The 27,592-nt window shown below is 43.5% G+C and overlaps 1 protein-coding gene across 1 annotated transcript in view; it reads right to left on the reverse strand.

Annotated features, from left to right (window-relative positions):
* LOC120990673 (zinc finger protein 585A-like) overlaps positions 1 to 27,592 on the reverse strand; it is a 1,368,789-nt gene that overhangs the window by 969,804 nt on the left and 371,393 nt on the right. The window lies entirely within an intron of this gene.

The following is a 27,592-nucleotide window of genomic DNA, read 5'->3' on the forward strand; positions in this document are numbered from 1 at the left end:
ACTGTAGTTATGTTTTCCTTGTGGCCCCTCACTGTAGTTATGTCCTCCTTGTGGCCCCTCACTGTAGTTATATCCTCCTTGTGGCCCATCACTCTAGTTATGTCCTTGTGGCCCCTCACTGTAGTCATGTTTTCCTTGTGGCCTCTCACTGTAGTTATACCAACTTTGTGCCCGCCACATTATTATTAATATTAAAGGGTCTTTTTAAATCCCAAAGTGATAGACGAGTTTGAGAAACAGATTTATGACTGTCCTTGATCCAGGTTTTATGGTCTGCTACAACATCTGAGGAGAAAGAGGGGTCTTCTCCTCTCTAAACTCAGAGACTAACAAACCTTCACACAGCTGTAAACTTTCTCTTTCTCCAAGACCATTCCTTGGTTTGTTGGTGTTTTGCAATTTATGACTCCACCTCTTTCCTGTGTATATCCAAGTCTCTTTAGAGATTTTTTTATTCTTAGGCGTCATGCACACTACCGTTGTTTTGGTCCGCATCCGAGCCGCAGTATTTGCGGCTTGGATGTGGACCCATTCACTTCAATGGGGCCGCAAAAGATGCGGACAACACTCCGTGTGCTTTCCGTATCCGTTGCTCTGTTCCGTGGTCCACAAAAAAAATATAACCTGTCCTATTCTTGTCTGTTTTGCGGACAAGAATAGGCAGTTATATTAATGGCTGTCCACGCGGCTCCGCAAATTGTGGAACGCACACGGACACCATCCGTGTTTTGCGGATCCGCAATTTGCGGACCGCAAAACACACAATGGTTGTGTGCATGAGGCCTTAGTCTGAAGAAGGGACCTCAGAGTCTTGAAATCTTGCCTTATAACATCATGTATTTTAGTTAGCCGTTAAAAGGTATCAAAAATAATATTTTATATTGTTTCGCTTTTGGAGAGCATCAAGACTTGTAAAGATAGTCATGTGATATGAGGGGGCGGAGCTCCTGTGCTGAGAAGTAAGTAGGGAGTCTCAGTGTCATGCTTCGGTGTGGGAGGAAAACCCACACCGAGCGTAGGAGGGAAAGGGGAGAGAGAAAAAGGCCTGGAAACTAGGGAAAGGAGCTGGACACCTGTCACGGCCTTTGGTGTGCGCCGTGACACGGTTGCCGTGCATGCTGTTGCCAGCGGCAACATGTGGTTGGAGCATGTTGGTGCTTCCTCCTTTCTCCTGGGGCCTTTCCTGTCTGGTCCTGCAGGGGTTAATAATCTAGCTGGTGGGGATTTGGGTGTGTCCTGGGTGTGGCCACAAGGTTTACATTGCCTGTGGCCTGTTGGCTGGGTTCAGTGTACCTCCAGCCTTGCTGTGTGCCGGAGCTGTGCTCCTGCCAGGCCTCTACTTTCTGCCCAGTGCTTGAGGGCCACCTTGCGGAACATCAAGGTCACCATGATGTCTCCCCTATGTTCCCGTTGTTCACCTTCCTTTCACTACCCTTGCATATGTTTGGTGTTTATGTATGGGCGGTTGTTGTCTTGTTTAGTGGTTGTTACATGCCTGGTCTGTTGGTGTCTATAGTCCAGCATGTTTGCTAGACATGTTCCCTGTGTGGTGTGCCTCCGGAAGGGGGTGTCATGGTTCCCCTGAGGGGGAACTAGCAACCTGTATGCTGCTCTGCCTGGGGCCGCCATGCAACCTGTTTGCATGGGGGTTTCCAGGCAGTAACTGGTATGCTGGATACCTGGGTGTTGTTGTTTGTACTGTGTCTTGTATGGTGTGTGGGCATCAGTACTCATACTCGGGTTCCAGTCAGTGTCTCTGCGGCAGGTAAGTGTGTTGTATGGTGTGTTTACCTGCCGATCCAGTTACTGTATACAGTCTCCTCTTTTTCCTTGCAGCTAGGTTGGTGCAGACTTCTGTTCATCCATGTCTGGGATGAACAGGTCGTCTCTGCGCTTTCTTTATTTGAGGGATTATCAGGGCGACTCAGGGTCCTAGGTTTAGTGGGTATGAGCTGTCCTACCATCCAGGTCCGCTCATACAGTGAGGAGTTAGGGCGAGGATTAGGGATGCTTTAGGAGGTGACCAGCTCCATTATCCCAGTCACTGGCCTAATTGCTATCCGGTCTGCTTCCCATTGTATGGTGGGGAGTTTCCCCCACTTCCCACCATGACAACGCCTCCTAGAGAAACCCTAATCAAAGTCCTGACTAACTACCAGTATGAACTGACCCCAGAGGTTGGTGACTTCATACACAGGAACCTAAAGTCCTAACTCACCCTGTAGGACCATGGTACTAATGTCAGGACTAGAGACAACCTGTTCCTCCAAAAGGTAGGATGAACAGGAGTCTCCCTCAGGCCTAAACACAAATGACAGGAAAATGACCAACACCAGATAACCCAAACATATACACAAAAGGGGAAGAAGGCACTTAACTTTAAATGACTATGGAAGCACTCCGCCGAGATCCAAACATCAGAAATCCACAACAAGACTGAAGCTATAAACCGCACAGCATGATGGGAGAAGCACCAGTAAATAGGGAAGGTTAAATGACCACATAAGCAACACCTAAGGCAAGGGGTGTGGCCATTACCAGAAACAACACATACAAATTGATCCACAAGGAACCTGCCAGATAAAACCACGTGTTGCCAGTCTCACTGATCTCCTGGCACTGGAACGTCTGTGACAGTACCCACCCTTCTACGGGTGTCCTCTGGGCACCCAGGACTGACCTTATCCGGGTGAGACCTGTGAAAAGCTTTCACCAAACGACTGGCATTCACATCGGATGCCGGTACCCAAATCCTCTCCTCTGGTCCATAACCCTTCCAGTGAACAAGATACTGAAGAGATCTACGGAGAAATCGAGAGTCAATTATCTTGGCGATCTGAAATTCCAAACTGACGTCCACCATGAAAGGAGCGGGTGGCAAGGAAGACGGTTCCAAAGGTTCAACATATCTCTTCAACAAAGATTTATGAAACACATTATGACGTTCTTCCTCAGAGACACCAGAAGTATCAGAACCAGAAAATGTGCCAAACTGTGGGTGAAACCCATATGTCCCAAAAAACGGCGACTTATTAGTGGACTCCGATAGATTGATACTCAAGCCGGCCATCAATTTTATATTATAATATTGCAGCTAAGTGGTAGAGCAGGTTGTGCTGGTGTCCCGGTTGAGCTTTTTTCAATACGTTGTGTATATCTGGTTATTTTGTATCAGTGGACTCCTGTCTACGATTGTTTATGGCAAACTCTGCTAAAGACAAAAATGAATACCACTCCCCTTGGTTCTCAGAGACAAAAAATCTCAAGTAAGTCTCCAGACTCTGATTAGTGAGTTCTGTCTGTCCGTTCGACTAAGGATGAAAAGCCGAAGAAAAGGACAGTTGTACCCCCAGTCGAGTACAGAACGCCTTCCAGAATTTGGAAACAAACTGAGTCCCACGATCCGAAACCACGTCAGAGGGAATACCATGTAGTTTCACAATGTTATCAACAAACCCTTGTGCAAGGGTTTTAGCATTAGATAGGCTCAGCAATGCTATAAAGTGCGCCATTTTACTAAAGCGATCAACTACCACCAGAATAACTGTCTTTCCTGAAGAATAAGGTAGATCGGTGATAAAAATCCATGGACAAATGAGTCCATGGCGTGGACGGGTTGGGCAACGGAAGTAGAGATCCGGAAGGCCGAGTATGTGTCACCCTAGATCGTGCACAAGTACTACAGGCTGACACATAGTTCTCAGCACACTTACGCAACCCCGGACACCAGAATGTACGAGAAATGAGGTCGGCAGTAGATCTGCTCCCAGGGTGTCCCATAAGAACTGTACAGTGATGTTCCTCAAACACCTTGTGATGCAATTCAGATGGAACAAAAAATTTCCCAGAGAGACAAGAATCCAGTGTGTCTCCCTGGGCCTCTAACACCTTCACCTCTACATCAGGGTATAGAGCGGATATCACCTTTGACAGTATCGGACTTAGATTTTCAAAATCGCCACCTCATGGAGAACTACGTGACAAGGTATCTGCCTTGACGTTCTTTTTTTTAAATCAAATAATTTTTATTTGACATTTTTTGAAAATTACAAAAATACAAAGAAAGAAAATAGCCTGCACATAATACATGCATCAGTTGATAACAATAGTATCATAGTATTACATGATCGACCAAAGAGTCACTTCCATGAGTATGAAATATGTCAACATATGATGCACCTAAGATCAAGTAATCTAGTTACACAGTATACCATGTACAAACCACCTTTTCATCCATTGTAATTAATGAACATAGAACCAACCCTTCCTGCCCAACTATAACCCAATCCCCCCCCCCCTTACCCGAGCGATGAAACGGATCCGATCTCCAACATCAGTTATTTTATTAATGTATCTTAAGCATAGCCTTTAGTGTACCTCTCCTAACTGTTCAACATTCTTCTTCACACCCATCCTGTGTAGTGCTGACCACATTCATACATCGTACGTCTATAGCTAATTAAGCTGAAGAACAAAAGAAATCAGGGACTGTGCCTCTACCTTCCCATAGTCCAACTAAGAAGAGAGGCTAATCCGGACACTGCATCCTAAATTTCTCCCACTTATCCCATATTTTGGTAAATTTCGTTACACATTGCCTTTTAACATATAATACGCCTAGAAAAAGGTGTATATCTGACATCCTATTAAGGAATTCTCCCCTAGACGGTGGTTGAGGTCTAAGCCAGAATTTGGCTATCAATTTCCTAGCCTGGAATAACAGACGTTGCACTCCCAAATGGTGATGGCGATTTTTGATGTCTAATATTCCTACTACACATGTTCTCGGACCAGGCGGAACCGTGATATTAAATGCGTCTTTTATTAAGGCCAGAACTGAGGCCCAGAAATTCCGGAGCTCTGCACAATCCCAGAACATGTGTATCAAGGAAGCAGGGCTCATGCCACATCTAGGACAATCCGCATCCCCCCGAACACCTATCCGACATAAAAACTCTGGCGTCCTATACACCCGGTGCAACAAAAACAACTGGGACATACGCTGCCCCTCACAAACTGACAGTTGCGGGGTGAGTGCTAGGATCATCTTCCACTGCTCTTCTGAAATCGGCCCAACCTCGCTTTCCCATTTAGATTTAACTGCTAAAACCTCTTGTTTGATTGACTTCACATATAGGTTCCTGTAGGTAGATGATATTAGACCGCTCGAGGAACTGTTAGTAAGAAGTTGCTGAAACAATAGGACCGTAGTACATTTCAATGAGATAGAGCTGCCTTGACGTTCTTAACCCCAGGACGATAAGTGACAATGAAATTGAATCTGGTGAAAAACAAAGACCATCTGGCCTGCCTCGGGTTCAGTCATTTAGCCAACTCCAGGTAAGCCAAATTTTTGTGATCTGAAAACACAGTGATCGGATGAATCGCCCCTTCCAACCAATGACGCAACTCCTCAAAAGTCAACTTAAAGGGGTTGTCCGGGTTCAGAGCTGAACTCAGACATTCCCCCATTTTCACCCAGGCAGCCCCCCCTGACTTGAGCATTGGAGCAGTTCATGCTGTGATGCTCTCCTGTGAAGCCTCCGCCTGGCAGTGTGTTATTGTAAATAAAAGGGCAAGGGAGATTATCGAAGCATGAAATACTCTGATGCTAACAGCAGGGGTGCTGCCTGGGTGAAATTATGGGTATGTCTGGGTTCAGCTCTGAACCCGGACAACCCCTTTAATGGCTATCAATTCTCTGTTACGCACATCGTAATTTCTCTCTGCGGCACAGAGTTTTTTTTAGAAAAAAATGCACATGGGCGCCATTTACCAGATGTCGAATAGTTCTGAATGAATTTTCGGTAATAGTTGGTGAACCCCAAAAACTGCATAAGAGCCTTCAGATTTTTGGGTCAATCCCAGTCCAATACAGCACAGACTTTCTCTGGATCCATTCGAAAACCAGAAGATAATAGCAGATAGCCCAAGAATTGCACCTCCTGTACAGCAAAAACACACTTCTCAAATTTTGCATACAATTTATTATCTCTTAGGATCTATAACACTTGTCTAATGTGATCCTGATGAGTCTCCACGTCTGGAGAATAAATTAGTATGTCATACAAATACACGACAACAAACCTCCCCACCAGATGATGAAAAATTTAATTCACAAAATGCTGGAAAACCGCAAGAGCATTGGTCAACCCAAAAGGCATGACCAGGTTCTCAAAGTGACCCTCTGGGGTATTAAAAGCCATCTTCCATTCACCCCCTTCCTTGATCCTGACCAGATTATATGCCCCCCTTAAGTCCAACTTGGAGAACACCTTTTTCATCAACAATCTGGTTAAACAGAAATCAAAGGAAGGGGGTAAGGATCACGGACAGTAATCCGATTGAGCTCACGGAAATCCAGACATGGCCTAAGAATTCTGTCATTTTTTTTTTAACAAAGAAGAACCCTGCTGCCACTGGAGATTTGGAAGGTCTTATGTGTCCTTTAGCCAAACTCTTGGTAATATACTCTCTCATGGTCGTTCTTTCGGGTCCAGAAATGTTATACAACCTCAATTTGAGCAACTTAGCTCCAGGAATAAGGTTGATAGGACAATCATTTTCCCGATGCGGATGTAAATCCTGGCATCCACTTTCAGCAAATACTTCAGAAAAATCTGATATAAAAGAGGGTAAGGTTTTAGTGGTTAAAGCAGAAAAATATGTATTCAGACAATTGTCAACGCAATAATCACCCCAATCTCCAGGGAGACTCTCCAGCAGAAAACACGAGATGAACTCCTGATGAAAGTCACTCACTCTTAATCGGATGTCATGCACCATTTGAGACAAACATTTCTGAGTTACAGGTGCAGAATCAATAGCAAAAACAGAAATGTCTTTCTCTAATGCACTCGGTGACAACCCGTGCATACGGACGAACTGACCATCAATCAGGTTCACCCCTGCCTCACTGTCGATAAACACCTCAATCCCCACAGTCTTGGACTCTAGCGCCACCTCAGCAGCCAGGAGAAATTGGGTACTACCAGTCAAAGACAAATGCACGTTCTCTGACTCCCCTTCTCACACCTCCAAGAGTAAGATGGAAATTAGACGCCCCCCTTTTTTTTTTCACGTTGAATGCATGGACATACATAAATAAAATGTCCCCTTTGTCCGCAGAAAAAACACACTCCCTTCCTATGACCAATACTCTTGAACGCAGATCCAGGGGTAGCTGTCCCTAATTGAATGGGGTCGTCCCCAGACATACACTCAGGAGTATCTTCACCTAAAGTGTTAGAGGAAGATGATACGTTATGCGATAGTACATCCTAAAAGTGGGGGCCCCTAGATCTCTCTCTCAGGCATCTATAAATGAATACAGCAAGAGACATAGCGGCTTCCAAAGACTCAGGATTCTCATCAAAGGCCAAAGCATCCTTCAGCCTCTCTGATAATCCCTGACAGAACTGACTACGCAGAGCCGGATCAATCCGTAGCCCACCTCCTAAATTCAGAGCAATAGATCTCAGCAAAACGCTCTTCCTGACGAAGGCCACGTAACTTGGTCTCGGCCAGGGAGGTCCGATCCGGGTCATCCTAGATGAGACCTAGAGTTCTGAAAAATTCATCCACCGATCGGAGGGACTGCGATCCGGTTGGCAGAGAAAAAGCCCAAGACTGAGCGTCCCCTTTAAGCAACAAAATAACCACACCAACTCTCTGACTCTCATCCACAGATAAGTGTGGACGTAGCTTAAAATACAATTTGCATGCCTCCCTGAACACAAAAATTATCACTTCCCCCAGAGAATCTGTCCGGGAGGGCAACTTTTGATTCAGGACAGGCCTGGTAACCACCACTAGGACCAGCAGCAGCCTGTGGTCTCTGGATCTGGGAGATGGTTGTGCGGAGGTCAGCTACCTACAAAGACAGCCTCTGCAGCTGTCCGGCCAGTGCAGCGATAGGATCCATGGCTGTACTGACACAAGAAAAAAAACTACGGTTTGAGGCGGTTTATAAATGTCACGCTTCGGGGAAAGGGGAGATGGGAAAAAGGCCTAGAAACTGGGGAAAGGAGCTGGACACCTCCTAGAGAAACCGTAATCAAAGTCCTGCTAACTACCAGTATGAACTGACCCCAGAGGTTGGTATGTTCATACACAGGAACCTAAAGTCCTAACTCACCCTGTAGGACCCTGGTACTAATGTCAGGACTAGAGACAACCTGTTCCTCCAAAAGGTAGGATGAACAGGAGTCTCCCTCAGGCCTAAACACAAATGACAGGAAAATGACCAACACAAGATAACCCAAACAAATACACAAAAGGGGAAGAAGGCACTTAACTTCAAATGACTATGGAAGCACAGGAACTCCGCCGAGATCCAAACACCAGAAATCCACAACAAAACTGAAGCTATAAACCGCATAGCATGATGGGAGAAGCACCAATAAATAGGGAAGGTTAAATTAACACATAAGCAACACCTGAGGGAAGGGGTATGGCCATTACCAGAAACAACACAACCACAAGGAATCTGTCAGATCACAACCATGTACTGCCAGTCTCACTGATCTCCTGGCACCTGGCACTGGAACGTCCGTGACACTCAGAGACTATATGTACTCTGTACATTGGGAGTCTACAGCTGTCTAGCACATAGTCATTGAGGACTCTTGGGGTCTACAGCTGTCTAGCACAAAGCCATAGAGGACTCTTGCGGTCTACGGCTGTCTAGCACATAGCCCTAGAGGACTCTTGGGGTCTACAGTTGTCTAGCATGTAGCCATAGAGGACTCTTGGGGTCTATAGCTGTCTAGCACATATACATAAAGGACTCTTGGAGTCTACAGCTTTGTAGCACATAGTCCTTGGGGTCTACAGCTGTCTAGCACATAGCCATAGAGGACTCTTGGGGTCTACAGTTGTCTAGCACGTAGCCATAGAGGACTCTTGGGGTCTACAGCTGTGTAGCACATAGTACTAGGGAACTCTTGGGGTCTACAGCTTTCTAGCTCACAGTCATAGAGGACTCTTGGGGTCTACAGCTGTCTAGCACATAGCCATAGAGAACTCTTGGGGTCTACAGCTGTCTAGCACATAGCCATAGGGGACTATTGGGGTCTACAGCTATGTATTACATAGCCATAGAGGACTATTGGGGTCTTCAGCTGTCTAGCACATAGCCATAGAGGACTTTTGGGGTCTACGGCTGTCTAGCACACAGCCATATAAAACATTTGGAGTCTACAGCTGTCTAGCACATAGCCATAGAGGACTATTGGGGTCTACAGCTATGTATTGCATAGCCATAGAGGAATATTGGGGTCTTCAGCTGTCTAGCACATAGCCATAGAGGACTCTTGGGATCTCTAGCTATCTAGCACATATACATAAAGGACTCTTGGAGTCTACAGCTGTGTAGCACATAGTCCTTGGGGTCTACAGCTGTCTAGCACGTAGCCATAAAGGACTCTTGGGGTCTATAGCTGTCTAGCACATAGCCATAGAGGACTCTTGGGGTCTATATCTGTCTAGCACACAGCCATATAAAACATTTGGAGTCTACAGCTGTCTAGCACATAGGCATAGAGAACTCTCGGGGTCTACAGCTGTCTAGCACATAGCCATAGAGGACTATTGGGGTCTACAGCTATGTATTACATAGCCATAGAGGACTATTGGGGTCTTCAGCTGTCTAGCACATAGCCATAGAGGACTTTTGGGGTCTATGGCTGTCTAGCACATAGACATAGAGGACTCTTGGGGTCTACATCTGTCTAGCACACAGCCATATAAAACATTTGGAGTCTAAAGCTGTCTAGCACATATCCATAGAGGACTCTTGCGGTCTACAGCTGTCTAGCACATAGCCGTAGAGGACTATTGGAGTCTACAGCTGTCTAGCACATAGTCATAGAGGACTCTTGGGGTCTACAGCGGCAGGGCTCTTGGAGTCAACAGCTGTCTAGCATAAAGCCATAGTGGTCTGTTGGAGTTGACAGCTGTCTAGAACATAGTCAAAGAGGACTCTTGGGGTCTACAGCTGTCTAGCACATAGCCACATAGAACTCTTGGGGTCTACAGCTGTCTAGCACATAGCCATAGAGGACTCTTGGGGTCTATAGCTGTGTAGTACATAGCCATAGAGGACTCTTGGTGTCTATAGCTGTCTAGCACAGTCATAGAGGACACTTTGAGTCTATAGCTGTCTAGCACATAGTCATTTAGAACTATTGGGGTCTACAGCTGTCTAGCACATAGCCATAGAGGTCTATTGAGTCTACAGCTGTCTAGCACATAGCCATAAAGGTCTATTGGAGTCTACAGCTGTCTAGCACATAGTCATAGAGAACTCTTGGGGTCTATAGCTGTCTAGCACAGTCATAGAGGTCTATTGTGTCTACAGATGTTTAGCACATAGTCATAGAGGACTTGACATCTACAGCTGTCTAGCACATAGCCATGGATGTCTCTTGGAGTCTACAGCTGTCTAGCACATAGTCATAGAGGTCTCTTGGAGTCTACAGCTGTCTAGGACATAGTCATATAGGTGTCACGATCAGTGTGGGGGAAAAACTCCACACTAAACATAGGAAGGAAGGGGAACAGTAACTGGGCCTGGAAACTAGGGAAGGAACAGGTCACCTCCTAAACAACCATAAACCGGGCCCTAACTACCTCTCAATATCAATAGACCTTGAAGGTAGGAATATTCATATACTGTATACCTAATTCCTCACATCCCTATAAGGCCCTGGAATGAGGTTAGGACCAGAGACAACCCATTCCTCCCCAGATGGATGAATGGAAGTCTTTGTCTCAGGCACAGATACAAACAACAGGGAATATAACAAACACAAAACAATAAGAAAAGACAAGACTTATCTGAAAGTAGAAAACTGGCAACTCCAGAAGCATCACAGAGTACAACTGACCAGCTAGTAAGAAGGCAAGAAGAAAATCTATAAACCGCACCTCCAAGAGTGAGAAGAGGCTACTTATGGGAAAAGTAAATTACCAACAAGCAACACCTGAAGCAAGGGGTGTGGCATTCACCAAAACACAGATACAATAGGATCCACAGTGAACTTGTCAATTTAACCCACGAGTTGCCAGTCTCTCCGATCTCCTGGTACCTGCCACGGGAACGTCCATGACAATAGGACTCTTGGAGTCTACATCTGTCTAGCACAGTCATATAGAACTCTTGGGATCTACAGCTGTTTAGTACATAGCCATAGAGGTCTCTTGGAGTCTATAGCTGTCTAGCACATAGCCATAGAGGACTCTTGGAGTCTGCATCTATGAGATAGCCTTATTTATAACCCGTTATAGATTTGGCAGCGCCAGTGCCTCGGACACAATAGTTCCTTCCATCATCACTAATCTCCAGAGGACCCACATTTATACTGTAACAATCATAGTTGTGTAATAACCAGGAGCACGATTACCACTACACCTTGCTGCTATTTCCTATGTGCTAATCTATGTCATCGCATAATAATGTGCATATGTATTCCATTGAAACTGTTATATTCATGTAATTGCCTGGTACACCAGTAGGTGGCAGCAACACTTGGCAGTGCTAATTGGAGTTAATGGACTGGATTGTCCATTCTCTCTCTCCCTCTAGAGGGAGAAAGAGAGGATGAGTTTAGTTAGTTAGAAGTCAGTCTAGAATCCTCCCTGCTAGGAGAAGGAAGCAAGGGCTGAGGCCCATCACCCTGTGCCCTGCCTAAGAGAGTCTAAGTTACCCCCGCAAGAAGGAGGTTGTGCAGGAGCCTTGCCCCTGCCGGGCAAGCTACAAGGCAGTGGAGCTCTGCCTAAGTTAGCCCACCTCACTAAAGGAGGTTGTGGCACAGGTTGCATGTCCCCTCCTGGGCTTGCATTGCCTAAATCCAAGCTGAAGCCAAGCTTGAGGTATTCAAAGCCAGGACAGATGTTCCTACGATTGCCTACAGTAAGAGACAGACTATTGCTGACATAGCTGAGCTGAGAGAGCTACTATAGAAAGACACAGCAGAGAGAAGTTTGTTTGCAGAGAGAGAGAGTATTTGCCTGACACTTCATGCCTACGCCTCCTGGTAACCAAGATAAAGTCTGGAAACTGTATGGTTTATTACAAGTAAAAGCAACTGTTCAATATTTTACCAAGTCTGGACTGAACTTTGTTCTACATCATCCAAGTTTTACTACCCCTTTGCACTGCTTCGGACCACACTGGTCTGGGATCCACCCGTATTCAGGTAGGAGCACCGTGACAAAGCGCTACACAACATCTATTTATGGTGTTTTTCATGTACGTAACAGTAAATACTTCAGGGCAGGACTATTAGAGCAGTGACACCATCACTGGCCAACAAGAACAATTAAATCTGCAAGCTAATGAAGATAAGCCAGAAGAAGACAACTGAGGTTTATGTTACAGATGGAAGGAAAATAGAGGTGATGACATAAGAAACATTATGTTTTAATATATTCAAATGAGCCTCTACAAGCAACGGGGGTGCTGCCCTTACACCTAGGGGCTGTGCTCTATCTGCAACAGCTGCACCCTCTCTACTTTGATTCACATGACCAGGTATGATGACTTTTTCACTGCCTGTTCCTGTCAAAGTGCAGGGGCTGTGGCAGTTGGAGAGAAGGGAGCCTCTAGGTGTAATGGCAACGCCCCTGTTGCTCCTAGAGGCTCATTTGCATATATAAAAACACAGATGCCTTCAGCTGCCAAGAGCACATGCAACAGCAGCAAAGGAGGCAATATGGACAATCACAATACATTAGTGCCGGGCATTAACTTGAGACAACCCCTTTAACACTCTTTTTGGTACTATTTTGGGTACAGGTACATACGACTTTGTGAGTGCTTGATATGATGTTTTTTTGGAGGCGGGTTGAACAAGGATGGAATGGATCGTGATATTTTATAGTGCAGGATGTTATGGACACAGCGGTGCCAAATATGTACAGGATTTTTTTTTTTTTTTCAGTTTTTCAATAGCAAAAGACTTGATGAGGACAAAGTATTTTTTTTTGTACCTCAAGAAAAATGTGTCACGAAACAACACATTCACACTTGTTTGGATATGTAAAAGCATTCCAAAAGGTATTACCACCTAAAGTGACACATGTCAGATTTTAAAAATGTAGCACATGGACAAAATTGTTGGTACCCTTCTATTAAAGAAAGAAAAACGCACAGTGGTCAGTGAAATAACTTGAAACTGACAAAAGTAATAATAAATAATAAACATAGTGCTCGAAAAGAGCTGAAAGTTTATGTGTGCGAGAGAGAGTGCGAGAAAGAGTTCAACATCTAATTGCACAGTTAACCCCTTCCTGACAGATGACGTACTATTACGTCATGGAAGTCACTGAGTTCCCGCATCATGATGTAATAGTACGTCATGGTGATCGAGCGGGCACCGGAGCGGTGTGCGCCAATCATTGCAGGGGCCTAGCAGTCCCTGATAGCCGGGCCCCTGCTGTATCCGCCAGCATTGCTGTAAAAGCCGGCATGACCGCGACATAGAAGGGGTTTGCGTCAGGTGAGGGAGCTCATCGGGTCCCCGCTCTGCTGTGGCGGGGACCTGATGGGTGAAAAGGCAGCCTGATCCTGTGTAGAGGCTGCCCAATGACCTTAACAGCATCGGGACCTGCCTTCTACAGGTGCCCAGGAGATCCAACCCCAGGCCCGGTCTCCTAGGCAACCTGTTAGTGTATTACTCATTGTAATACACTAACAGGCAAGACATTACAATATAGATGTATTGTAATGCATTGCAGAGGGGATAAGTCCCCCAAATGTTGAATTCCCAGAGTGGGACAGAAATAAAGTTAAAAAATGGTTTTTAATAAAAAAAAAATTACGTTTCAAGTTAAAAAATAATTTTATAATAGAAAATAGAAAAAATACACACAAATTAGGTATCACCGCGTCCGTAACGACCAGCTCTATAAATATATTACATGATCCACCCCATCCGATAAACACCATAAAAAAAATTAAAACTGTCATAAAAAGCCATTTTTGGCACCTTACATCACAAAAAGTGCAACACCAAGCGATCAAAAAGGTGTATGCCCCCAAAATGGTATCAATAAAACAGTCACCTCATCCTGCAAAAAATGAGATGCTACATAAGAAAATCACTAAAAAAATAAAACAAAACTATAGCTCTCAGAACATAGAGACATTAAATATCATATTTTTTGTTTCAAATATGCTATTATTGTGTTAAAGTAAAATAAATAAAAAAAAGTATATATATTAGGTATCGCCGCGTCTGTTACAACCAGCTCTATAAAAATATCACATGACCTAACCACTCATCTGAACATCGTAATAAAATAAAAATAGTGCCATTTTTTGTCACCTCACATCACAAAAATTGCAACACCAAGCGATCAAAAAGGTGTATGCCCCCCCCCCCCCAAATAGTACCAATCAAACCATTACCTCATCCCGCAAAAAATGAGATCCAGCTTAAGACAATCGGCCAAAAAATTAAAAAGTTATGGCTTTCAGACTATGGAGTCACAAAAACATCATTTTTTTTGTTTCAAAAATGCTATTATTGTGTAAAACAAATAACAAATTTAAATAAATAAGAAAAAGTATACATTGCCAAGTCCGTAACGATCTGCTCTAAAAAAATGTCACATGACCTAACCCTTTAGTTGAATAAATAAAAACTGTGCCAAAACAACCAACTTTTTGGTCACCTTGCCCCATAAAGTGTAATAATGAATTATCAAAAAGTCACATGTACCCAAAAATAATACCAATAGAAACATCAACTTTTCCTGCAAAAAACGAGCCCCTGCACAAGACGATTTGCAGAAAAGTAAAAATATAAGGCGTTCAGGAAAATTTCAAAAATGTTTTATTATGTAAAAACTGAAACAAACAAAGAAAGTAGACATATTTGATATCATTGCGTCTGTAACACCCTGCTCTATAAAAATAGCACATAATCTACCCTGTCAGATGAATGTTATAAAAAATAAAAACTGTGCCAAAACAGCCATTTTTTGGTTACCTTGCCTCATAAAAAAATGTAGTATAGAGCAATTAAAAATCATATCTACCCCAAAATAGTACCAATAAAACTGGCACCTTATCCCCTAGTTTCCAAAATGGGGTCACTTTTTGGGAGTTTCTACTGTAAGGGTGCATCAGGGGGGCTTCAAATGGGACATGGCATCTAAAAACCAGTCCAGCAAAATCTGCCATCCAAAAACTATGGCGCTCCTTTTCTTCTGCGCCCTGCAATGTGCCCTTACATCAGTTTAGGATGTCATGTGGGGCGTTTCTGTAAACTGCAGAATCAGGGTAATAAATATTGAGTTTTGTTTAGCTGTTAACCCTCGATGTGTTAAAGAAAATTTTTTAATTGAAAATCTGCCATAAAAGTGAAATTTTGAAATTTCATCTCCATTTTCCTTTAATTCTTGTGGAACACCTAAAGGGTTAACTAAGTTTGTAAAATCAGTTTTAAGAAACTTGAGGGGTGTAGTTTCTTCAATGGGGTCATTTATGGGGGGGGGGGGGGGGGGGGGTTTACTATGTAAGCCCCACAAAGGGACTTCAGTCCTGAACTGGTCCTTAAAAAGTGGAAAGTTTCTTAAACATTTTAAGAATTGCTTCTAAAATTCTAAGCCTTCTAACGTCCTAAAAAAAACAAAAATGACATTTACAAAATGATGCAAACATAAAAAGTAGACACATTGGGAATGTTAAGTAATAAATATTTTATGAGGTATCACTTTCTGTTTTAAAAGCAGAGAAATTGAAATTATGAAAATTGCAAATTTTTCAAAATTTTTGCAAATGTGGGATTTTTTCATAAATAAAGGTGAAATATATTGACTCAAATTTATGACTACCATGAAGTACAATGTATCATGAGAAAACAGTCTCCGAATGGCTTGGATAAATAAATGTGTTCCAAAGTGACATGTCAGATTTGCAAAAAATGGCCTGGGCAGAAGGGGTTAATGTGTGCCAGTATAAATAAATACAGATGAATTCTGTATGAAAAAGTTGTAATATCAAAACATTTAATCACAACTCTAAAATGAATAAGTAGAAGTGTATACAAGATTAAGTGAAATAGATATTCCCAAGAAAAATGACAATTGATACACGGCGGTATCCAAGTGCACGGCGGTACTAAGCCAGAAACGGTATTTAATGAACACAGTTGTCCTATCACAGTTGTCCTATCACATCTTGGTATAGTCACAAGGGGTAGTCGTTCTGGAAGTTGTGCAGATGAACATTTCTGATCTTCTGTGGGGGTTTCCTTTACAGGTTCCTTCAATTGGGAGGAACAGACAGTGAGGGAACCAAAATCTGTCCCTGGTTAGCCCTAAGGGGGTACTACGCTGGCCCCATGGACCGATTCACGGGCGACCCCGTCCAGAAACACGCCTCTAAATAGAAGACCTAGAAAGCCCTTTCAAACGTTCCCTACATGCATGTTTCACCTTGGTTCATCGGGGGAAATGGGAATTGGCTAAAGACCAAGTAAAAAAAAGCCCACTTGATATGAGCAAATATGGGGCTACCTAGGGAAGCAGATTCCTCTTCATGGTCTCTATCAGAGCTCACTTCCTGATAATGTAGTGTGCCCACTTAATGTAAGCAAAGATGGGGGCCAGTGGGCACTTCCCAAACTTGCTAAGGGCCTCACCAGGCGTGTAGGCATTAAATGGCAGCGTTTGTTCACCTGCATCACGCGCCTTAAGAAGCCAGCTTTCCCGATGATAAGTTCCCGCGCTGGTGACGTTGCGGCGCATCATCTCACCAGATATCGTGGGAACTCGTGCGTATTAGGAGAACGGGTTGCTAGAAGACCGGGAAGGGTCTTCTGCACCCAACAGAACGCTGTTCAAGATTAACGACAGCGCTGGTAGTAGAAAGCAGGGTGATTTATGGCATATTGAAGATAAACAAGGGGGATTTATAGGCTGGCAAGTCAAATACAGAGAAGAGGCCAAACAGTAATATACAGATGTAGTACAGATGAGTTAACAGACACGTTATCTAAACTAAATGCATTAAGCAAACACCTTCAATTGCTTTTCAATGGCTTTTGTTTCAAGATAACACGATGAGTTAAGAAATTTGAGTTAAGAGTTTGTGTGTTAACCCTGCTACATCTGTACCTCCTCCACTAATTAAGAGTATATTAAACAATATAATTAGCATCTAATTAATAATACAAGTAATGAGCCCTATACTGGGGTGATAGAGAGAACTGAAAAACTGCTCTTAAATTCTAAACATTAGCAGGGTCATTAATGGCAACGGGAGTAATTTTCTACTTTGATGGACAGATTGGGAAAGGAGAGAGGGTATAGAATAAGGGGAGTGGGGGTGGGGGTACAAATAATACCCCGTATAATGTGTGCCAGTACAGAAAACATTGCCTTATAACATGAGCCAATACAAAAAACAACCTCTTATAACGTATGCTAGCACAAAAGTGTTCCCTTATAATGTGTGCCAGTTGAAAAAATACCCGCTTATAATTTGTGCCAATACAAAAAAAATACCCTCTTATGTGTTCCAGTACAAAAATATCCCCTTATAATGTGTGCCATTAGAAATCTACTCCCTTATAACATGTCCCAGTAGAAAAATAACCCCTTATAAATGTGCCAGTTCCAAAAAATACCCCCTTACAATTTGCGCCAGTACAAAAATTACCCCCTTATAATCTGTGCCAGTACAAAAAATGCCCTCTTTCAACAGGTGCCAGTACAGAAAATTTCCCTTGTGTGCCAATACAAAGAATAACCCTTTATGTGCACCAGTACAAAAAATGCCCCCTTTAGAATCAATGGCCTCGTAGTCTCCCCCCTTATAATGTGTACCAGTACAACAAAAATGCCCCCTTATGTGTTCCAGTACAAAAATAACCCTTTTTAGTCTCCCCATTAAAAATAATTTCCCCATAGTGCCGCCCCCCCCAGCCTAATAATGACCCTCCCCACATACGGACCCAACAGCATGCTGCTAAAGAGAAGTAACAAACTCAAATACTTACCTCTATGCCACTGTCATGATGCAGTGCAAGACACCGGCCTCTTCTGGTCTGTGACCTGAGCTGTATGCTGCCTGGCTCAGGTGGTGCAACAATAATGATGACATTGCAATGGCTGCTCCGGTCCCTGATATGCTACAGGCACTAGGCCTGACGGCTATCAGAGGGAATGGTGGGGCAGGGAGACATCGCTCCTGTGTCCTGCCACAGCATTAAACTGTATCACCATCCTGATGGCAACACAGTTGAATATGCAAAGATGAGCACTTACACAAAAGAAGGACTCATTACCCACGGCCCTGCTGCTCCCCTCACTTTTCATTAGGTGGTCCTGCCTGAGACAATTGCCTCACCTCGCCTCATTGCCTGTGCGCCCCTGTTGCCAGCCATTTGCTGGTAAAGATTGTGAGTAAACAGAGAGTGCACACACGGGCCCTACGGGAGCAGGAGGAGAGGCACATTGGCAAGTAGACAGCTGACAGCGTGGGAAGACAATGCTACCCCGACGTGGGTTAAATAATGTGAAACTTTAATGGTTTGGGTCATTATGGATGTAACAATACTAGTTATACACACTTTTATTTATTTTTACCTTTTGATATAAGGAAGCATTTTCATTGGGAAAAATAGTTTGCAAACATAAATATTTTTATGTTTTTTTTAATTTCCACCAGGAAACTTGAGTGCACTAATTTCTGATGACAGCCGCAATTAACAGGGTTACCTAACCTCAGAAATTGGTGGCATATCACTAGAATATGTCACCCTTGTCAGATGGGTGTGGGTCCCACCTCTGGGGCCCGCACTTGCCTCTAGAACGGAGCGTCCAAAGTGAACAAGAGCACAACACACATGTGCGGCCGTCCTCCATTCATTCACTCAAGTTCTGAAAATAGTCGATCACCGGCTTGGCTATTTTCTGCAGTCTCACAGAAGTGAATGCAGTGGTGGTCGCACTTGCGTGGTGCACTCTCCATTCAGTTCTATGGTACTTTAGAAAATAGTTGAGCGAGTTGTTTTCTCCACGTGTAAGTTAGGACTTGGAAGTATGCTGGCGCGATTGTCTGTTTAATTGTTTTATCTTGGAATTGTTGTACTGAAACTCAATAAAAAGATACTATTAAAAAAAAGTTAGGACTTGAAAAACACCAGAAAAAAAACTGATGTTATAAGGGCAATAAAAACACTTCAAAAATCTAAGAAAAAAAAAAACACAAAAAATTTCTGCGGCCACCAGAGAGGTTGTTATAATTTCAGTTAAATACTTTTCAGTGATACCATTTGGGATTGTGAATGACTTTTTTTTAATCACTTTTTATTACATTTTTTGGGGAGTCAGTTACAAAAAAAAGGTAAATTGGCCATATATTTTTTTTTGCATTCTGCTATTTGTCGTATTTTTTTTAAGTGTTTATTTTTATTTTCATTTTGGGTAAAAGGGGGTGATTTGAACTTATTTTTTTACTTTCTTTAAGTCCTCTTAGGTGACTATAACAAGCATTCATTAGATTGATACTTGTATATTGTAATAGATATTTATGCATTACAGTGTACAATATTCAGTATATTTCACCTGCCACCTGCAGGCCGGTATTGGAATATGACTAGTGACAGGCATCGGAGCCTCAAGCAACAGGAAAACTGATAGGGGGAAGACTGTTACCGACGCAGGAGCACAAATCTCCCTCAGATGCTGTGGTGACTTTTCACCATGGCATCTGAGGGGTTCAGTTTCTGTGATTGGCATTATCAACGATCACACACATTAGCCCCAGGCCTCTGCTGTGCTATGGTATCCGCTGCGCTCGCGAGCAAGCCTCATCTTTAAAGACTGGACATTTGTCATACATGTACAGCGGATATCCTGAAGGGATTAAATTTAGCTTTAGGGGCATGGTGCAATATGCTCAGTTCATTTGAGCTATGGCTTAGTGTTATAGTTTTGCCATGATTTCACATTTCGGCTGGTTCTATGTGAGTGACGTATTTTGCATTGTCATGTGTATTGCCCGATTAGTCTTCCACAGCCTGGAGAATAACCCAGTAGGGGCAGATAATTGAATCTACTTAGCTTACTTGTCTACACCCTATCTGAGTGATGTCAGGGGCCCTCCTGATGACTTCCCACGGACACTGGAGACACTTTACACAGTCTTCTCTACTGAGAGGCAACTATAAACTGCCCAAGATGTCCCCCACTTAAAGATCTTCTGAGAGACCTGGAGGAAGACCTTAGTGGAGTTGATGCTGCAGCCAGCACCCTTGGAGATACTGAAAGATGAGACATTGCTCAGAGAGATCTGGAGGTAGACCTTAGTGATGGTTATGCTGTGGCCAGCACCCTAGGAAAAATTGAAAGACAAGACATTGCTTAGAGACACCTAGATGTAGACCTTAGTGGAGCCAATGATGAGATACTGAGATAGCAACCTTGCAGATACTGAAAAATTAGACATTTCACAGAAAGATCTGGAGGTAGAACTTGGTGGAGCTGATGCTGCAGCTAGCATCATAGGAGATACTGAAAGAGGAGACATTGCTTAGAGAAACCTGGAGGTAGACCTTAGTGGAGCTGTTAATGTGGCAGGCACCCTATGGGATACAAAAAAAAAGTTATATCACTTGAAAGAACTGGAACACCCCTTCAAGTAAACTGGTTGTCTTAACCCCTGAGGGACACATTGAAGGAAAATCTGGAGCTTTACTGCCCCTGTGAACAGTAAGCGGAGTTCTGTGGACTATATCCCCTTTCCTGTATATCTGCTGCATTATACCCTGTTCAGTGGACTGTTTTATTTCCTATGGGACATACTGTTGTAAGAAGAATAACTGTTGTTGGGGCTGTTCTCTCATCACTGGCTCTGTAATTGTGCAATCATCAAATGGACCCCTCGTAACAGAACCTTTGTATTTGGTCGTGGTGTGTCATTCTGGACTGTTAGCAAAATACTGTAATCTTTACTATAGGTGAATAATTTTGTATGGAATGTTATTTTGAAAGGTTTTAATAGAACTCCATTTAGTTTTCCACTACATGGATCAAATAAGATGTGTTTTTTTTAAGAGTCCTGCCCACAGTACAGTCGTGGCCAAAAGTTTTGAGAATTACATAAATATTGGAAATTGGAAAAGTTGCTGCTTAAGTTTTTATAATAGCAATTTGCATATACTCCAGAATGTTATGAAGAGTGATCAGATGAATTGCATAGTCCTTCTTTGCCATGAAAATTAACTTAATCCCAAAAAAACCTTTCCACTGCATTTCATTGCTGTCATTAAAAGGACCTGCTGAGATCATTTCAGTAATCGTCTTGTTAACGCAGGTGAGAATGTTGACGAGCACAAGGCTGGAGATCATTATGTCAGGCTGATTGGGTTAAAATGGCAGACTTGACATGTTAAAAGGAGGGTGATGCTTGAAATCATTGTTCTTCCATTGTTAACCATGGTGACCTGCAAAGAAACGCGTGCAGCCATCATTGCGTTGCATAAAAATGGCTTCACAGGCAAGGATATTGAGGCTACTAAGATTGCACCTCAATCAATTTATAGGATCATCAAGAACTTCAAGGAAAGAGGTTCAATTCTTGATAAGAAGGCTTCAGGGCGTCCAAGAAAGTCCAGCAAGCGCCAGGATCGTCTCCTAAAGAGGATTCAGCTGTGGGATCGGAGTACCACCAGTGCAAAGCTTGCTCAGGAATGGCATCAGGCAGGTGTGAGCGCATCTGAACGCACAGTGAGGCGAAGACATTTGGAAGATGGCCTGGTGTCAAGAAGGGCAGCAAAGAAGCCACTTCTCTCCAAAAAAAACCATCAGGGACAGATTGATCTTCTGCAGAAAGTTTGGTGAATGGACTGCTGAGGACTGGGGCAAAGTCATATTCTCCGATGAAGCCTCTTTCCGATTGTTTGGGGCATCTGGAAAAAGGCTTGTCGAAGAAAAGGTGAGCGCTACCATCAGTCCTGTGTCATGCCAACAGTAAAGCATCCTGAGACCATTCATGTGTGGGGTTGCTTGTCATCCAAGGGAGTGGGCTCACTCACAATTTTGCCCAAAAACACAGCCATGAATAAAGAATGGTACCAAAACACCCTCCAACAGCAACTTCTTCCAACAATCCAACAACAGTTTGGTGAAGAACAATGCATTTTCCAGCACGATGGAGCACCGTGCCATAAGGCAAAAGTGATAACTAAGTGGCTCGGGGACCAAAACGTTGACATTTTGGGTCCATGGCCTGGAAACTCCCCAGATCTTAATCCCATTGAGAACTTGTGGTCAATCCTCAAGAGGCGGGTGGACAAACAAAAACTCACTAATTCTGACAAACTCCAAGAAGTGATTATGAAAGAATGGGTTGCTATCAGTCAGGAATAGGCCCAGAAGTTGATTGAGAGCAGCCCAGTCGAATTGCAGAGGTCCTGAAAAAGAAGGGCCAACACTGCAAATACTGACTCTTTGCATAAATGTCATGTAATTGTCGATAAAAGCCTTTGAAACGTATGAAGTGCGTGTAATTATATTTCACTACATCACAGAAACAACTGAAACAAAGATCTAAAAGCAGTTTAGCAGCAAACTTTGTGAAAACTAATATTTGTGTCATTCTCAAAACTTTTTGCCACGACTGTATAATACATTGTGTAGCCATTTATAAAGGTAGATGATGTGAATTGGAGAGAAGGTAATCTGCATTTTTGCATAATCTAATCCAGGCATACCCAACCTGCGGCCCTCCTGCTGTTGTAAAACTACAACTTCCATCGTGCCTGGACATCCTACAGCTATCAGGGCATGCTGGGAGTTGTAGTTTTTCACAGTTGGAGGGCCACAGATTGGGCATCCCTGATCTAATCCATGATCTAATCCATTCAGTTCCACAGATGTGTCACGTGATGGACACCGATTATCTGACTTACAATGTGTCTTAGGCCGCTTTGACATCAGCATTTTTGGACCAGTGGAGACACACTGTGTGTTGATAATACTTCCCGGCCCAAACACTGCTCCTCTGACAAGAACTCCCAGCATCATAAAGACTTATCAGACGAGCAGTATTTGGCCTGGGAAATACAGCCTTCAAATGGATTGTGTTCATCCGACCACACACGTTTGTGAAACTGGTCTTGTGTGTTTAAGTTTTCATATTCATTAATAAAAGGAGCCTCTACTTGAGTTTCATGGTTATGAATAGAGAAAATGACTTCTTCACTCATAAGAGGCTGTTTCGGTTACTTGACAAACTTCATGACCATAAAGTAGTGGAAATCCTCACAAACCCACAACTGGAAAAGAGATATTTCATCATGTATTGCAGCATGATAGAAAGTAAAAAATCTCTGAATTTCCGAAAGTTCATTTCGGACCAATATATAAATCCTACAGCTTGAATACTTTCTTTTAGAACCATTTAAATTGACCAAGCGAATGACTCAGGCTGCTACCTGTCACTCTTACTATGTAATCTAGCCTCTAAATCACTGATTTGTTATCTCGAGGACTCGTCCCTTTATCAGGGAATTAAAGTAGGGTCCAATGAATGTAAAATAGCGTTGTTCACCAATGACATCATACTCATTCTTAGAAACACCTCCAAGACCAAAACTAATAGCGTAGCTACAGAAATTGTTGGATCCAGAGAGCACATACTTGGAACAACACAGAGAAACATCAAAAATTATTCGACAAATGAAACCTCTTTATTGTTAGATACTAATCAAAGAGAAAAAAGTCCAGCCTATGACAATTTACTAATACACCCAATGGTCTGTTACAGAGAACCCCAGGGAACTCATGGTGTCCTTAATCTGAATTCTTCCTTGAACACAGCTTCAGGTGGGAGAAAATGGAGCAAGTCAGAACAATATATACCACTGAAGAGCAAACGGGTAACAATGTTTTGAACTTTTGACTTTCAGGCTCCATATCTCACCATCTACTACAGCTTTGAACGTGATACTACCATAATTTTTATAGACAATAATTTTGGCTCTCTCATTCATAAATTGGAATTGCAACTATTTAGCATATGATTAGTTATGCAAATTCTTCTCATGTAACTGCATTGTTACTGTTTTACTCCTAAAATTTAAATTTTTTGTATTTTGTAAATCCACCTTTGGCTTTCAACACTGCCTGGATCCTTCTGGGCATGCTCTTGATCAGATTCAAGCAGGTCTCGACCAAAATCTGTTCCCAGGTCTCTTCTACATGTTCCCAATGTTGGTATATACTCGTTGACTAACTTGGGCGCGAATACAGCTTTTTCTTCAACTCTACCCACAAGTGTTCAATTGGGTTAAAGTCTGGGGACTGTGGGGGCCAATCCAGCACCTCTACTTCATTGTCATTGAACCATTTCTTCACCAATCTCAATGTATGCTTCAGGTTGTTGTCTTGCTGGAACACTATGTCGTCCTTTTTATACCCATTGTACTCAAGTGTACAAAGTAACTCGTCTTGTAGGATACTCACATATAAACTCCTGGTCAAGTTTCCAATGTCTTTGGCTGTGAAACAACCCCATATCATTAGGCTTTCTACACCAAACTTGACAGTTCCTTCAATTCCTTGATCCATTTTTCCTCGTTTCTTCAAGACCCATTTGCACCCATCAGAGCCCAGTCTATTGACTTTCATTTCATTGCTCTGACTCACCCATTTCTAATGTTCTACTGTTCGCTGTTCGTACTTTTTTGCAAACTCGAGCCAATGTGACGATATTCATTCCCTTTTTGGGCCACCGTTCCAGACTTGTGTAATGCATGTTGCACGGTGCTTGCATGGATGTCTGTGATCTCACTATTACGAAGCATACGAGCCACCTCCACAGCCATGTTTGTCGCGCCAGGACTGATAGACCTAGTGATGAGCCGACTTGTTGACTTCGATATTTTGCCTGGACATCCACCTCTTGGCTTTGCAATGGATGGACAGACTTAATTTCAGATTCTTCCAACTGTCATGGCGCTCACATGATGCAGCTTGGCAATTTTCTTGGCTGAGATACAGCTATCGATGAGCTGCATGATGCCATTTCTCTTTTCTTGGGAAACCTTTTTCATGGATGCTCCTGGATTCGAACTAGTGACCTTTTGCTTGGGAATCAACCTAATAACACACTGAGCCAATAGGAAAATGTGAGAACAGGTTGTAATTTGTAGTATACAAGAAGAAAAAGATCGTTCCACCACCAGGAGCAAAACAGTAACGATGCAGTTACATGACAAGAATCTGCATAACTAATCATATGCTAAATAGTTGCAAGTCCATTTTTGTATGAGATAGCCAAGATGATTGTCTATAAAATGATGATGATCTCACATTCGAAGCTGTAGTGGATGGTGCGATATGGAGCCTGAAAGTCAAAAGTTCCAAAGATTTTTACACTTTTGCTCGTCAGTGTAGTCACACAGGATTTCACTTCAGGGCAGCGATACATAACGTTATCTTCAATATAATTAAAACAGAAAAGTTGACTTATTCTCATTTAGACATTTATGACATATCTGAGATGTTGGTCCCTCCTCTTGAGACCTATAACTGACCTTCCCCCCACTGGCCACTAGGGCTGCACGATATGGGAATTTTGTGCGATTGGGATTAGGGCCCTAAAAATTGCGATAACAATATGCGATGCGATATTTTAAGGGAATTGTGCTAGAGGTCTATTTGCTTGGATTTTCCCATATGAGCCACTGACGCGGCTGGGTATGACATAGTTATGGGGGATCTGTGGATGATGCACTGTTATGGGGGATCTGTGGATGATGCACTGTTATGGGGGATCTGTGGATGATGCACTGTTATGGGGGATCTGTGGATGATGCACTGTTATGGGGGATCTGTGGATGATGCACTGTTATGGGGGATCTGTGGATGATGCACTGTTATGGGGGATCTGTGGATGATGCACTGTTATGGGGGATCTGTGGATGATGCACTGTTGTGGGGGATCTGTGGATGATGCACTGTTGTGGGGGATCTGTGGATGATGCACTGTTGTGGGGGAACTGTGGATGATGCACTGTTGTGGGGGATCTGTGGATGATGCACTGTTGTGGGGGATCTGAGGATGATGCACTGTTGTGGGGGATCTGTGGATGATGCACTGTTGAGGGGGATCTGTGGATGATGCACTGTTGTGGGGGATCTGTGGATGATGCACTGTTGTGGGGGATCTGTGGATGATGCACTGTTGTGGGGGATCTGTGGATGATGCACTGTTGTGGGGGATCTGTGGATGATGCACTGTTGTGGGGGATCTGTGGATGATGCACTGTTGTGGGGGATCTGTGGATGATGCACTGTTGTGGGGGATCTGTGGATGATGCACTGTTGTGGGGGATCTGTGGATGATGCACTGTTGTGGGGGATCTGTGGATGATGCACTGTTGTGGGGGATCTGTGGATGATGCACTGTTGTGGGGGATCTGTGGATGATGCACTGTTGTGGGGGATCTGTGGATGATGCACTGTTGTGGGGGATCTGTGGATGATGCACTGTTGTGGGGGATCTGTGGATTATGCACTGTTGTGGGGGATCTGTGGATGATGCACTGTTGTGGGGGATCTGTGGAGGACGCTGTTATGGGGGATCTGTGGAGGACGCTGTTATGGGGGATCTGTGGAGGATGCTGTTATGGGGGATCTGTGGAGGACGCTGTTATGGGGGATCTGTGGAGGACGCTGTTATGGGGGATCTGTGGAGGACGCTGTTATGGGGGATCTGTGGAGGACGCTGTTATGGGGGGAATCTGTGGATGACGCTGTTATAGGGGATGTGTGCTATGACACATAGGGCCATGAGGGGGGGCAGCATAAGACATATAGCATCTTATGCTGGTCCCCCTCATGGCCCTATGTGTCCCCTCATGTGTCCTAAACTGCGCACATAACTGGCTTTGTGTGTAAAGTATTTTACTAGTGTGTAAAACAATCTCTCTCCTATTGATAACATGGCCGCCTCTGTACTCACTGTCACTATGAATGCACTACAGCCAGCGGCAGCGAGCTGGCCGGCCGGCGCGTGACTGACGTCACTTAGTAACGCTCCTCCCACTTCAGGAAGCAGGAGCGTTACTAAGCGACATCAGTCACGCGCCGGCCGGCCCGCCCGCTGCCGTTCGCTGCAGTGCATTCATCGTGAAAGTGAGTACAGAGGCTGGACCTGTTATCAATAGGAGAGAGATTGCTTCACACACTAGTAAAATACTTTACACACAAAGCCAGTTATGTGCGCGGGGCCCCTTCATATATAATCGCTGCATTTTCGGGTCGGCCAAATCGCCATATCGCATTTGCCGATTATCGCGATTCGATTATTTTTTCAATTTATCGTGCAGCCCTACTGGCCACCATATCCAAGATCTGGTTGAGTTTACAGATACAGTCACATTCCCTGCACTATTGTTTGTGTAACACCTATAGAAATCAATAGAAATAAAAAACAAAACAAAAAACTGTAGTACAGTGAGCTTGGCTGTATCTAAACCAGGTCACCTCTCTCAGCCTGTGGATATGCCATAAAATGGGATGAGAATACCTCTAGCTGTAAGATTTAAAATAAGACATTAGTAAAATA

Source organism: Bufo bufo, chromosome 2, assembly GCF_905171765.1.
Source record: "Bufo bufo chromosome 2, aBufBuf1.1, whole genome shotgun sequence".
NCBI lineage: Eukaryota > Metazoa > Chordata > Amphibia > Anura > Bufonidae > Bufo > Bufo bufo.